The sequence below is a fragment of the Mustela erminea genome, chromosome 17 (assembly GCF_009829155.1).
Source record: "Mustela erminea isolate mMusErm1 chromosome 17, mMusErm1.Pri, whole genome shotgun sequence".
In the NCBI taxonomy this organism is placed as follows: Eukaryota; Metazoa; Chordata; class Mammalia; order Carnivora; family Mustelidae; genus Mustela; species Mustela erminea.
Genome location: NC_045630.1, coordinates 30651483 through 30665490, shown reverse-complemented (window position 1 = coordinate 30665490; position 14008 = coordinate 30651483). Strand labels below are relative to the sequence as shown.

At 48.1% G+C, this 14008-nt stretch overlaps 1 long non-coding RNA gene across 3 annotated transcripts in view; it reads left to right on the top strand.

Moving 5' to 3' along the window:
• LOC116576648 overlaps positions 1 to 14008 on the top strand; it is a 70261-nt gene that overhangs the window by 50471 nt on the left and 5782 nt on the right. For 2 of the 3 annotated variants that reach the window (XR_004280240.1, XR_004280241.1), the window contains one exon: positions 6629 to 8422. This is a non-coding gene — a long non-coding RNA (uncharacterized LOC116576648). The remainder of the gene's footprint in view (positions 1 to 6628; positions 8423 to 14008) is intronic. The other variant, XR_004280242.1, reaches the window with a different exon arrangement.

The following is a 14008-nucleotide window of genomic DNA, read 5'->3' as shown; positions in this document are numbered from 1 at the left end:
CCTGGAGGGGGCAGGCCTCTGGCTTCCATTTCCTTCTTCTTATGAAGATGATTTTCAGAGAGCAGGGAGGAAGACTGAGGGTAGCAGGAGTGGAGGTGGAGAGAGCACCCCCCTCGCAGGCACAGCGGTTTCCCCATTAGTTTAATAAGCGCTTACTAAATGTCTACTCTATGCCAAGCTCTGATCTAGTCGTGGGGGTACAGTGGGGAATAAGGTGGGGGTGGATCCCGCCCTCGTGCATCCTGGGGCCTCGCAGGGAAGACGGGAATGAAATGTCACTCTCTGCTCTACTGAATGTTGGGGAAGAGATGTGCCATGCTGCGTCAGGCGGCATGGGGTCCAAAACAGGAAGACCCACTCCCGGGGAATCTGTTAGGGCTTTGTAGAGAGAGTGGATATTAGCCAAGCTCCAGGTGGAATGTGGTACTTTGGAAGAACTGAGAGTCCAGTCCAGCTGAGGGAGTAAAGAGAGGAGTGTAGACCTGAAGGTGGGTTCGGACCAGTTTGTAAAGGCCAAGTGAGAACTTTGGTTTTTATCCTGAAAGTAACGAGAAACAGTTGGAGGATTTTTAGCAGGAGTGTGACATTGATCCGAATGAAAATTTCCAAGTATTCTTTTAGCCACACTGAGGAGAATACACATGTGAGGTTTGGATGGGGAGATGATCAGATGACTGAGGGGCAGCAGGGAGAGGGTTCGGCGTAAATGAAACCAAAAGAGCGGTTAAAGCCCACTGGGGGAGAAGGAGTTCATTCCCTCTACAAACGCCTGTTGCCCACTGTGTGCCAAAGGTACTTGGGCAGCAGAATGAAAAAGGCAAAGAAACTCGTTCCTGGGGCCTATAAGGGAAAGTGGGGGAGGATGTCACACAACCAAGAGTAGACACAAGATGAGAACGTGTGATTTTAAGGTATGTTTCAGGAAGACTGAGTGGACGAGGGTATTGGGGTTGGGACCACAGACTGGCATGGACACGAACAGTGTCTCCTGTAGGAGCAGTGGCCAGGGCCCTGGGTGAGCACCTCTGAGTGGGGAACATGCAGACAGAGGCTCTGTGGCTGCAGCTGGAGGGAAGCTCAGACAGACCAGAAGAGATCTGAGCACAGAGCATCTGGGACAGCTGTAAGGGCTTCGGATCTTCCTCGGAAATGGGAACCGATGGAAGATCCAAGGAGGAGGAGTGACATGGCATGACAAGTTAGAAGGGTCCCCCTGCCTGCTGTGCTGGGAGTGGGCAGGCAGTTGTCTGGGAGAGAGGGGACAGAGCCTCTTACCTGGGTGGTGGCAGCAGAGGTGGGGTGAGACTCGGACTCTGTCTGGGCCTGATGTCTAGCCTGGAGCCCAAGGTCAACAGGCAGTGTTTATAGAGTTATGGCTTGCTAAATTAAATGGACTGGAATCCACCTATCCTGGTCACAGAGGCAGAGAAGAGAAGTATTTGTGTTTTTAAAACCTCTCAAATGACCTGGTTTTGGAGATAAAACTAACATACTTGAGCCAGTAATAATAGGAGGAACAGGAATACCACCACCAAATTGTACCTGTTGTATGCCGAGCGCCCTGCGGGAGACTTCACAGGTACTCGGCGCACTGTTTCGCGGTTTTAGGGGACTCAGTCGAACATCTAATGTGATCATTGCAAACACCTTGGGCATTGAGTGCCATTATTCTCAAGTACAGAGGAGAGAGTTGAGGCTCAGGAAGATACGTAGATCATAAGTGGTGGAAGCACAGGGAATAATTAAGGACTATGCGGTATTATTGCATAGTGAATATGATCCTAGCCTATCCAGGGGAGCTTTACATGGGCTGGAATCATCCAGGGAACTTCAAGGACCTGACTTAGGTTCCGAGCAAAGGTTAGATCTCACCAATTTCCAGATAGAAGAGTAGAGAAGAGGACATTCCAAATGGAGGGAGATGCTCTTGCAAAGTCACAGAGTTGGGATAGAGATTAAAGTATTAGGGGAGAAATGGGCCCTCATCTGCCCTCACCAAGGGGTTCACCTGCTGTTTGCTTCCTGTGCCCTAGCAAATACCCAAGCTGGGTGGCTTAACACCACAGAAATTCTCTCCTGGTTCTGGAGGTAGAAGTCCAAAGTCAAGGTGTTGGCAGGGCCACACGGGCTCCTGGGGAGAACCTGTCTGATGCCTTCCTCTGAGCGCTAGGTGTTGCCGACCGTCCCAGGCGTGTCTCCTCACGTGCAGGCATCTTGCTGTGGTCCTGCCTTCCCGTTGTCAGGTGTGTTCTGCGGTGTCTGATCTGACTCTTCTTTTCTGATAAGGACACCAGTCAGTTGGGATTAGGGCCCACCCTAATTCAGTATGACTTCCGCTTAACTCTATCCCACCTGGAGAGATCCCATTTCCTAACAAGGTGCCATTCCCAGGTATACCTGCTAGGCCGATAGTAGGAGGTTCATTATTACTCGTTGAATGAATAAACAGACGAGTGACATGGGATTGGATCTGAGGTGTGGGCACAGTTAAACCGGGTGACCGAGGATCTCATGTGCCCATGGAGGAGTCAGGACGGTTTGTCTCTGTGGGGGCAAGGGGGGGGGTGTAGGGCTCATTAACTGAAATGCTGAATTGATTTGATGAGGCCAGGCAGTAGAGAGTTACAGCTTAGAGTTGGAGATTTAGGAATTTTAGATCTTCAATCTGTCTAGAGATGTCACCAGATTTCATCCCTTGATTCTATAAAAAAAAAAAAAAAAAAAGACTGTTAAAAATACCAGTTGCCGGCTTGGAATACCCAAGTAACAAGTCTCTGCGGTCTCAGACCAGAGATGAGTTTTCCTGCATCGAAGTCTTTAGAAGCAGTAGCGGACTCAAGAGAGCAGACCTGACTAATCTTCGACAAAGCAGGAAAGAATGTCCAATGGAAAAAAGACAGCCTCTTCAATAAATGGTGTTGGGAAAATTGGACAGCCACATGCAGAAAAATGAAATTGGACCATTTCCTTACACCACACATGAAAGTAGACTCAAAATGGAGGAAGGACCTCAATGTGAGAAAGGAATCCATCAAAATCCTTGAGGAGAACACAGGCAGCAACCTCTTTGACCTCAGCCGCAGCAACATCTTCCTAGGAACATCGCCAAAGGCAAGGGAAGCAGAAAATGAACTATTGGGATTTCATAAAGATCAAAAGCTTTTGCACAGCAAAGGAAACAGTTAACAAAATCAAAAGACAACTGACAGAATGGGAGAAGATATTTGCAAACGACATATCAGATAAAGGACTAGTGTCCAAAATCTATAAAGAACTTAGCAAACTCAACACCCAAAGAACAAATAATCCAATCAAGAAATGGGCAGAGGACATGAACAGACATTTCTGCAAAGAAGACATCCAGATGGCCAAGAGACACATGAAAAAGTGCTCCATATCACTTGGCATCAGGGAAATACAGATCAAAACCACAATGAGATATCTCCTCACACCAGTCAGAATAGCTAAAATCAACAAGTCAGGAAATGACAGATGCTGGTGAGGATGCGGAGAAAGGGGAACCCTCCTACACTGTTGGTGGGAATGCAAGCTGGTGCAACCACTCTGGAAAACAGCATGGAGGTTCCTCAAAATGTTGAAAATAGAACTGCCCTATGACCCAGCAATTGCACTACTGGGTATTTACCCTAAAGATACAAACGTAGTGATCCGAAGGGGGACGTGCACCCGAATATTTATAGCAGCAATGTCCACAATAGCCAAACTATGGAAAGAACCTGGACGTCCATCAACAGATGAATGGATCAAGAAGATGTGGTATATATACACAATGGAATACTATGCAGCCATCAAAAGAAATGAAATCTTGCCATTTGCGACAACATGGATGGAACTAGAGCGTATCATGCTTAGCGAAATAAGTCAAGCGGAGAAAGACAACTGTCATATGATCTCCCTGATATGAGGAAGTGGTGATGCAACACGGGGGCTTAAGTGGGTAGGAGAAGAATCAATGAAACAAGATGGGATTGGGAGGGAGACAAACCATAAGTGACTCTTAATCTCACAAAACAAACTGAGGGTTGCTGGGGGGAGGGGGGTTGGGAGAAGGGGGGTGGGGTTATGGACATTGGGGAGGGTATGTGCTTTGGTGAGTGCTGTGAAGTGTGTAAACCTGGCGATTCACAGACCTGTACCCCTGGGGATAAAAATAAATGTTTATAAAAAAATAAAAAATTAAAAAAAAATTAAGCTTAAAAAAAAAAAAAAAAGAGCAGACCTGGAAAAGGCCAGCGTTAAGAGCAGCATGAGTGTGGTGTCATCTTCTGGAATGACAGAGGCTAAATACAGCTTCCATGACAACTCGTCATCACTGTAGGCATTGTCCTCCCCCTGAGCCTTGTGAAGCCTCGCACAGACATGATCTGTCACGTTTCTCACCTTCTCACAGCTATTAGAGAGGTTGGGATTTTGCCCCCCAGATAGGAGAGAATCTGCAACGGAAAGGTCCGGGAGGCTGGTTTCTTCAGAATTCCCCGTGCAGATCCCTCGGTGGCAGGCACGGCTGCTGTGCTGGCAGGTCCTCACATGCTTTGGGGATTCAGCCTTCTCAGAAATGAGGCAAACAGAGACACCTGAAAGCCTGTGCTTCGGAACACATCTGCTATTGGTCAAACTGTGCGCCCCAGAAAGATAACGTTGAAATCCCAGCCCCTAGGACCAAAGAATGGGACCTTATCTGGAAATAGACTCTTTGTAGATGTGATAGAGTTAAGACAGGGTCACCAGTCTGGGCCTTAATTCAGCATGACTGGTGTCCTTGTAAGAAGAGGTGATTCCACGTGCCACGGGATAGCAGAGACACACACAGAGAAGGCCACGTGACAACAGGCATGGACACCCATGCACTGCAGCTCAAGCCAACAAATACCAGTGGCCAGAAGAGGCCAGGATGGATCTCTGTTCCTTCAGGACACAACCCTACTGACACCTCGATTTCACACCCCTGGCTGGCGGACGGGAGGAGAACACAGTTCTGTTGGTGGAGGCCACCAGAACGTGGCACATATGGTGGACTCTTTGTCATGTAGACTCTGCGAATGCTCAAGGGTCACAGGGCAGAGATGGAGGGAGAGCAACCTTACAAAAATGGGGCAGATCATTGTGGTCTTGTTGGCTCAAAGGCAAGGATTGCCAGAGGAAAATCCTGACCAGGGGCATGGTTGGAGGCAGGAATCATGAGCCAGGGGAAACAGGTGAGCTGGGCTTCAGGCAGGAGAGAGAACAGGCTGGAGAAAGACCTGGAAAGATGGGCTGGACTCAGTCCCAAGAGAGAGGTGCAAGGGGTTTCTGAGTGTGAGAATTAGGGAGAGCAAAATAATGCCTTCCTCACAGGGTTGTGGGGAGACATGAATGAGCCAGCATGTGAGAAAGTGCTCTTGAGCTAAAGCACCGTAAATGCACGGCTCGTACAACAGCAGTTACAGCAACAATCACTGCCGTCTACTCTGGGGTTCAGGGAGATGCCCGAACAATTTCAGCTGTCCCGATGGGCTGGGAATGACTGCTCAGCGTCAGCATCTTCCGTAAGTCGCGTAAGGAACTTGGTCCCTCCACTGACAGCAGGGAATCTGGGGCACGGAGAAGAGCAGATCTAAGGACAAAAATCAGACACAATAATTGAGGGGAGGTCTTCAGCCTCAGCTTTGCCAAACTCCTGAATTTGTTCTGTTCTTAATTCATTCCGAGAGAGTCTCTCCGACATGGGAGTTGTCTGCCCCTTGACTGAGTGGTGGAGAGGAGGTGTATGTCCTGAATCATTTATGAGCAAGTGTGTGGAGGGGAGCTAAGGGCCGTGACCCATCCCTAAGCTTCTTTTCTGGTGTGGCCAGAGGAACAGCAGTGGGCATCTCAAAGAGCTTTGGTTTGGGGGAATTTTTAAACCCCATGCCCCTTGGTTAGCTCCCGGGAACATAACTCACTCTCACCATATCTTGGACGGTGTCTTCTCTGTGACTCGTGGCTCCTGGGACTTCTACCGTTGTTGTCACTGGGGCTGGGGGCTTGGCCAGCTTCCCCCACTGGTTCCCTGCTCTCTCTAGCCTCTACTGCCTCTTGACGTCCAAGTAATCAATTGCCACCTCTTGTGCTTTCTTCTTCTGAGCTCCCCAATCCAAGGCCATGGTTCTGCTCTATCTCATGTCCTTATGAACTGTACTCTGGATATCTCCATAGCTTCTTGACAGTCAGATTTCCAGCCCATTTTCTTCATTGTCACATGAATGGTCTTCTTATGACACAGGTCAGACTGTTTTACTCCCTCAAAATCTTCAGTGGCTCTCCTTGCCCAAAGTATCTGGTTCAACTCCTGGTTGTGGCCTCAAGACCCTCAAGGGTACAGCCCCAACCCGCCTTTCCAGCTTCCTTGCCTGCTGTGTCTATGTCCCGGACACTCGCCACAAGGTACCTGTGCCATTCCTGCCTCTGTGTTTTCGCTTGGCTATCTGCGGGATCCTCTTCACTTCCACTCAGACCCACCTCTCCAGGTGGCTTTCCCTAAGCCACACACTTGGAATTCGTCAGTCCCCACTTTGCCTTTCCTTACTGTTCTGCTCTCTCTTCTACTAGAGTCAAATATGCTGTATATGCTTGCTTGCTTTCCCTCCAGATTGTGAGCTGCTCCAGAGGCGCTGCTGCGTTTATTCACTTCTATGCCCTGTGCTCTCAGAACACACCAGCCAGTGCTCGAAGACGACCGAAACCACACAGAGGGGCGGTGAGGAGGCTGGCCTCCACGGGCAAACGGGCGTGTCATGGCTGCAGGATTTCTGCTTCCTTCTCGGTAGGCGGAAGTTGGAAACTGGAGAATCGGGTTGGGTGGGGGAGGGGGGTAGCCTTCTCGAGTCTACAACAGAAATGCAGCTGTATTTCCCTTCTCTTGTGCTCCTCTGGTTTTTGTCTCCTGGCCTCGACTTGGAATTTCAGTTGGAAACTTGAAATGCAACCAAAATAGTTTATTCTGTGTCACTCCTGAATTAAGGCTTTCGAAAACCTTCCTTTCCACTCGAGCCTTTCTCTTGAAAATCAGCTCTGCTGCAAAGTGGGGCTAATTCTGCCCCCGCCGCCCCCGCTCCCTGCGGATGTCGTGGGGAGGATGGCTGTAAATGGGGCACTTTGAGACTCTCCGGTGTGTCAACAAGCTGTGAGTTTCATTCATTTAAAAAATGTAAATAAATGCAGCTGCATCTGGCTGTGTGAACAACAGAAGTAGGACCGCGCTGCTAAAACCAAGTGAGGAGATGCTCTAAATTGAGCGAGACGCCCAGCCTTGAGGATAATTTAAGGAGCATTAATAAATATAGTTAGAAGACTCATGCGGCAGAACTCATACCTCCAGCTTGTCTTTTTTCCACCCTGTGAGCTAGCAGAATTCATAGCGACAGCTTTAGAACAACAAAGAAAGAACTGGCTGCTTCCCAGAACCAATTAAGGGGTGAGAAAAGGAAGTCTCATGCGTTAAACATGCGTGTTGGAATTCTCCGTTACTATACTTAAAATAATTATATAACTTCATATTTCTCATTAGAATATTTTATTAGGCGTTAAACAGTGTTCAACTTCGAAAAAACGCATCTTCCGGAAATCAGCCTGAAAGTCTGTTTGCTTGAGGGTCTAATGCACTTTCTCATAAAAATGCCATTATAAGTGCAGCTGGGTTCCCAAGCTGGCCCACGAAAGCCATTTGAACTTCATAGTATTGATGCCATGTTGTAGATTTGCAAGAAAAATTTGTAAAAAAAAAATACCCAAAAAAACCAAACCCATTTCCCTTGCAACAGTATAAGAGCATACTCAGCACTGATGTAAGTAATTTAATCTCTCATGCCTGAAATTAAGGAAGGTTTTCATTTTTACTGAATGATGCTGCCTGTGGGAAAATAGGATTAATTAAGGAGGATGAACGTATAGATCAGCGCCATGGTAGAGAATCTGCAGGGCGACGTGGGTCCTCCCTCAGGCTTCCAGATTGAGGCTGGGGGTTCTTCAGGACATTAAATCTCACTTCCAAATGTCGGCCCTTCCTTCCTCCTTGTATGGACAGCCTCTGGCCCTTTTGCATGGTGACCGTGACTGGGCTCACATTTCCTTGGCTCACACATGGAAACAGAGGAAGGCAAAGGGAGGGGCAATTTCCTGCAGGAATGGAGCACAAGTTGCGCGAGAGGAAAGAGGAAGAAGAGGTTCTTGAAAAGTGTGCGTGTGTGTTGGGAAAAATAAATTCGCCGTATTGGGAAAATGGGGCTGACTCAGCAAAAACGCACCATATGCCTTCAAGGAGAAGCAGCCGATGGTTAGATCTGAGCGTGCCTGCCATTAGCTGCCCAGGCTGTGGCCTCTCATCCTCAGCAACAAACAGGAAGGACACGGTGTGAAACCAACGGCTCTTTTTCACAGGACATTCGTGAGTTGGTTGCTTGTAACTTTAGGGCTTACTGCTCTCTCTCAGGAACGACTTTGAATTTTATAAGTACAATCATGATTCATTTCTCTTCCATTTTCCACTCAGGGTAAACTACTGTGTCCTATTTTAAAAATGTTTCTCTCTCTCTCTCACCAGCACTTCCAACCCACCTTGCTACCACTGCTGAGATGATACTTCCATCATACCCTTCTCCATACAAAGATTTGGTGGTTTCCTGTTTTCTTGGCAAGTTGAACCTTTCTGGCCGAGTGTTCCAGCCTCCATCATAGGGCCTCCCCCTTCCTGGCCAGGCCATGCCCCCCGCCTCCTATCAGATCCCTCTGCTGTGACGTGGCCTGAATCCTTCCTGTTCTCGGCAAATGCTACAACCCTTCCAGGATCAGCTCGGTTTCCTTCTTGAAATTCATGCACTCTCTTCCCTGGCTGTCTGCATTCCCCATACTCATAGGAAGCAAAGTTTGGGGTATCTGCTCTCCCTATAATAATTTAGGCACAGGAGATCCTAGCAAAGATATTTGTGTTATGTGGCCCTGCCTTCTGAAGAGCGACCCTTGACTGGGCAAAGAGAGGACATGGGACTGACCCGCAGACTGAGTGTCTGGAAATGGAATGTGTCGACTCAGGAAAGGAGGGTCGACTGCATTCTGTTCTGTGGAAGAGAGACCATGGGAGCCTAATGGTAAAAAGGCAAGCAATGCTCAGGGTTCTTGGTAGAGAACTACAGAAACCAACCCTGGTGAACCTGAGCAGAAATGACTCGTTACCAGCGTATATGTAGCTCCCAGAATCAATGGGAAGGCGGGAGAACCCGGTTTGGAAAATGGCGTCTGCTCAGGACTGTGTGGTGGGAAGGCCACTGTAGGCTCCACTGTCACGCCTACAGTCCACCCCTCCATGGAGCAGCTGCAATGATCTTTCTGAAATTTAACTCAGAGCACGATACTCTCCTGCTGTTCTAGAATAAAGAATTCCTCTGGTCTTTGTCCCAGGTTCCTATCACAGAGCTTCTAAACCCTTAGGATTTCCCAAGTGATGGAGTGCCATTGTTTTTCGTGGTGGGTCTTGATAGTTTATGCTAACAGGATGCCTCGGGATGGGGACAGACCACATCAGAAACACTCACCATGTGATCAGAGAGATAGTTGGGCTGTGAGCCACGGAGGTCAGCCTGCCCTTGGGGGAGGAGATAGGTGTTGAAGACACAGTTCATCCATGTGGGTCAACGATTCAATCAGCTGTGCCCATGCTGATGAAGCCCCAGCAGACTCTCTGGACATGGAGGCTCAGGCAAGCTGCCCTGCTTGGTGACATAAACCTGGGTCCCTGGGGAGAGGACTCAGACCTGGTTTTATGTGGCTTTTCATGTGGCTGGTCTCGATTTGTACCCTATATGTGCAACTGTAATCAGAAGTGTAGAGCTTTCCTGAGAGCTGAGGGGGCCATAGAATCCCCTGAATTTGTACCTAGTAGGTTAGAAGTGTGGGTGGCCTCAGGACCCTGAACCCGCACTGGTGCTGAAGTAATGACAGCCTTCCTGGGGGCTGTGCCCTTGAACCCCAGGGGTCTGTGCAGATTCTGGGTGGTTAGTGTCAGATCTGCAGTATACCACATGCTTAACACCTCCAGCTGGCTTCTGTTAATCCAGAATGTCCCAGAATGAAGGAAGTCCTTACTGGCCTCTCTGGCGCCCTGTCTCTCTGTGCTCCTCTTTGTTTGCTCTGGCCTGACCCTGGCCCTCATACTCACCATGCTGGCTTCCTGCCAAGGCCTCACACTCTGCTGGGAATGCCTTTCCTCAGATCTGCACATGGACTTCTCTGCAGGTGGGAGAGCTTCTGGTCTTGTGCACCTCAATATCCAAGACCTAGAACAGCAGGTCGATTGGTTGGTTGATTGGTTCTAGATCACAGGTTGGTTGGTTCTAGATCACAGGTCACAGAAGAGCCCCAGGGAGCCTGTTAATCATAATTCTGCAACTTACAAGATCAGATTTGAGGTCTGACTTTTTAGTAGATTGGCTCCACAGCTGTGAGAGACATGAGGTTCTCTTTCACGATTGGAAAGGCTTTATGGGTCTCTAGCCTTGACATCAGCTGAGATGGTAAAGCTTGGAGCTGTCATTTTCCCTGGGAACTCAGTGTTCTGAAACAGCCAGCCCATCCAGAGCCCTTTATCTTCATCATTTCCACCCAAATGCTCAGTTAGGCCATGCTGGCTCTCTTCAAGCCTTGCCTTCTGGAGCACTTCCTCCCAAGCAGACAGCAGTGAGAATTTAGGTGACCATTGGCAACTGCATAGCACGGACGCCAGTATCGCGTCTCCCACTGGCATCAAGCAAGTCACTACACTCGAGCCAAGGCACCCCCAATAACCAATCCCAATTCCTATCTTTGGGTCCATTTGCTGGGCTGCATTAGGAGCTGAGTGTTAGTTTAGTTGGGGAGCATAAACTGCTCTAGGTTTTTAAAGGGAGGGAATTTGGTAACAAAGGTCTTGTCACAGTGGGAGCCAGAAAGGGGAAGAAGGACTGATTCAAACGTTGGCAGTTTCAGGAAGGCCGTCTGCCCCTGGGGCTGGATGTGCAGACAAGAGTATGGTGTTGCCCGAGCCCACGGCCACCCTGCTGCTTAGTTGCCACACCCCCAGCATCACGATGAAGACCACCTCTCCCTGCCTCCCGCTTTCCCGTCTCCTTCCAGTGCCTTCCAGCGCAGAACCAGCTGTCAGGGGAGTCCAAAATGCAGTCTTCAGGCTTCTGCCCTGGGATGGGGAGGAGGTGGAGCAGGCGAGTATTGGCTGCGAGGCCACAGGCTGTGAGTGGCCCAGACTCTGGGTCCCCCGGCAAGCCTTCCTCTTCCTCCCAGACTAGAGCAGATCATGCTGTGCTCCCTCTCAGAACTTCCTGGACCTAAACCCTCATAGATCTTCCTGCAGTTTATTGTATATTACGTTTATATGTATAGACATACGTTCTCCCCACTAGAAGCTTCTAGAAGGCAGGACCTGTGTAGTGTTGGCCGCTCTGGCTCGTCGTGGATGCTCACAAACATTTATGAATGCATGCCCAACTGCCAATGGTGCCTTACTTCACACAGTCCCTCTGGTCCCGATCCAGATGTGTCCTCCAACTCCCGTGGAACTAAGGTCAGCAGAAGACTCAGCTCTGACAAATCAGTGTGCTGGAATCTGTGACAATGTCCCATTGTCCACCTGTGGCCCCCATAGAGCATCTTTCCCAAAGAGGCAGAGATGGGGCACATGTGATGCAGGGCATAGCATAGCTCTAGACAGAGCATGGATTTTTAGCAACAAAGCCTGTGACAGTCGTCAGCCAGAAGGAAGACATTCAGCCACGTAATCAGATCGTTGAAGGAGTCATCGATGGCTCCAGGATGGGTGAGTAGCTAGGGCTACCTGTGTTCACACCTGCAAGGCCGTCTCCATGCTGAAGGCTGAATGAAAAAAACATCAAAATTCAGAACAGCGATGTTTGGAGATGTTTTAGCTTCTCTGGCAATTTGATAAATGAGTAGGAAAGAACAGAGGGGGCCCTGTAACTCTGAATTGGTCTGGAAACAATGCTAGAGGCTTCAATGTTAAGAAATTCCATCTTTTCCCTTTTCTTTCCTGGGCTTTGGCTGGTTCTTGCACCATAAATCTTAAAGGAGGCAGTGCTGGGAGTAGACACGTTTGACCCTCTGGGTGCCCGGGGCCTGGAGGAAAAAAAGTCTCCTTGGGCCCTTCTGAAGCAACCATTCAGATGCTGAATCTGATGCTGACTGATTAGGGTTTCATGGTCATAATATATTTGGTTAAGAACTGTTCATTTTAATTTGTGACTTCACTAATTCACTGTCAATTACTGAGAAACAAGAAGTCCTCCAAGGAATTGTTCTTTTGGGGCACCTGGATGGCTCAGTTGGCTAAGTGTCTAATTCTTGGTTTCAGCTCAGGTTGTGAACTTGGAGTCATGAGATTGAGCCCCATGTCAGGCTCTGGGCTCTGTGGGGAGTCTGTTTGGGATTCTCTCTCTCCCTCTCCTGCCCCTCTCCCTGTTCATGCTCTCTCTCTCCCAAATAAATAAATAAATCTTTTTGGGAAAAAAAAAAAAAGAATTGCTTTTTCTATCTCTGTTGATTGCCTCGTATTCTTATTAAAGGAAAATTTTTGGTGAGGAAATGCCAGTGTTTTTCAGTTATTTCTCAGGCTAACCAGGTGGAATTCAATGGAACTCCATCCGTCCAGTCAGCCATATACATTTTGTACCATCCATTCAGCAAACCTGTGCTGGACACCTGTATTGATCGCCCTCCATCCTACTGGCCAGGAGATGTCTGTCACTGATGGGGGGAGCTTGTATGATGCTCTGGGGTGCTGTAGTGATGAAGCCATCAAAACTTTAACTGGGGTCAGCTGGAACAAATGCACTGGACAGGGTAATATGGCAGGCATTTGTCAGTAAAGGAGGAAGTAAGTAGTAATCTGGAAAAGGAAGCTAGAACTGGAGGGTTGATGACAGGGGCAATCAGTGCATTGAAGAAAGACAATGAAGGCTAAACGTAATCACCTATTAAGGCCAAGCATGAAGCCTCACCAAATGGCTGAGAACTTAATTGGAAGAGTAGCAGGTGTCTGAGAGAGGGCTGAATTCTCAGTTCTGTCAAGTCTACTACACCAAGGGCAGGGCCTTGAGTGGGGCAGAGTGGAATCCTGACGCATGCAGTGGGGACATCTGGGTCAGTAAAATCTTGAATCTCTAGGTCCCTCTGAACCTTCTGGGCCCGCAGAAGTAACCTGTTCCTCTCTGTTAAAGGATAGCACTTCTTCTTCAAGACAATGTCACCAGGCCAGTAAATAAGGTTGAGTCCTACCATAGCCTGGCTGGAGAAGTGAGGGGCCAAGACTTCTACACCATTCTCTGGCATGAACTGGGAGAGTGTATATAGAAAGGATTCTGATGGTCTAGATCAGCATATGCAGGGAAGTATTCTGAGGATTCTAGATCACTGTATGTAGGAAAGGATTCTGAGAGTTCTAGATCAGCATATGTAGGAAAGGATTATGAGGTTTCTAGATCAGCATGCATCCTAGGAAAGGATTCTGTGAGTTATAGATCATCATACACAGGAAAGGATTCTGAGGGTTCTAGATCAGTGTATGAGGAAAGGATTCCTTTTGATCATATGAAATACAGTTATAACAAGTGTTTTTATAGCCATGCCCACCAATTCTATTATTTTTGTGATTTCTGGATGTTTCAGTTCATAGATTTTTCTCCTTGTTATAAATTATATTTTCCTGCCTTTTTGCATACTTTGTAATTTTTTATTGGATGCCAGACACTTAATTTTACCATTTTGGGTCCTGGATACTTTTGCATTTCCTCTAAATATTATCGAACTTTATTTTGGTATGTGGTGAAGTTACCAGTTGGATACTTTCCAGTTTTCTTTAATATCTGTTAAATGGGATGAAGCAGCATTTAATCTGGGGAGAATTTCCCTCGATTCCTGACACAGACCTTCTGCATACTCGACTGAGGTGCCGTGAGTTATCATGAGTTCT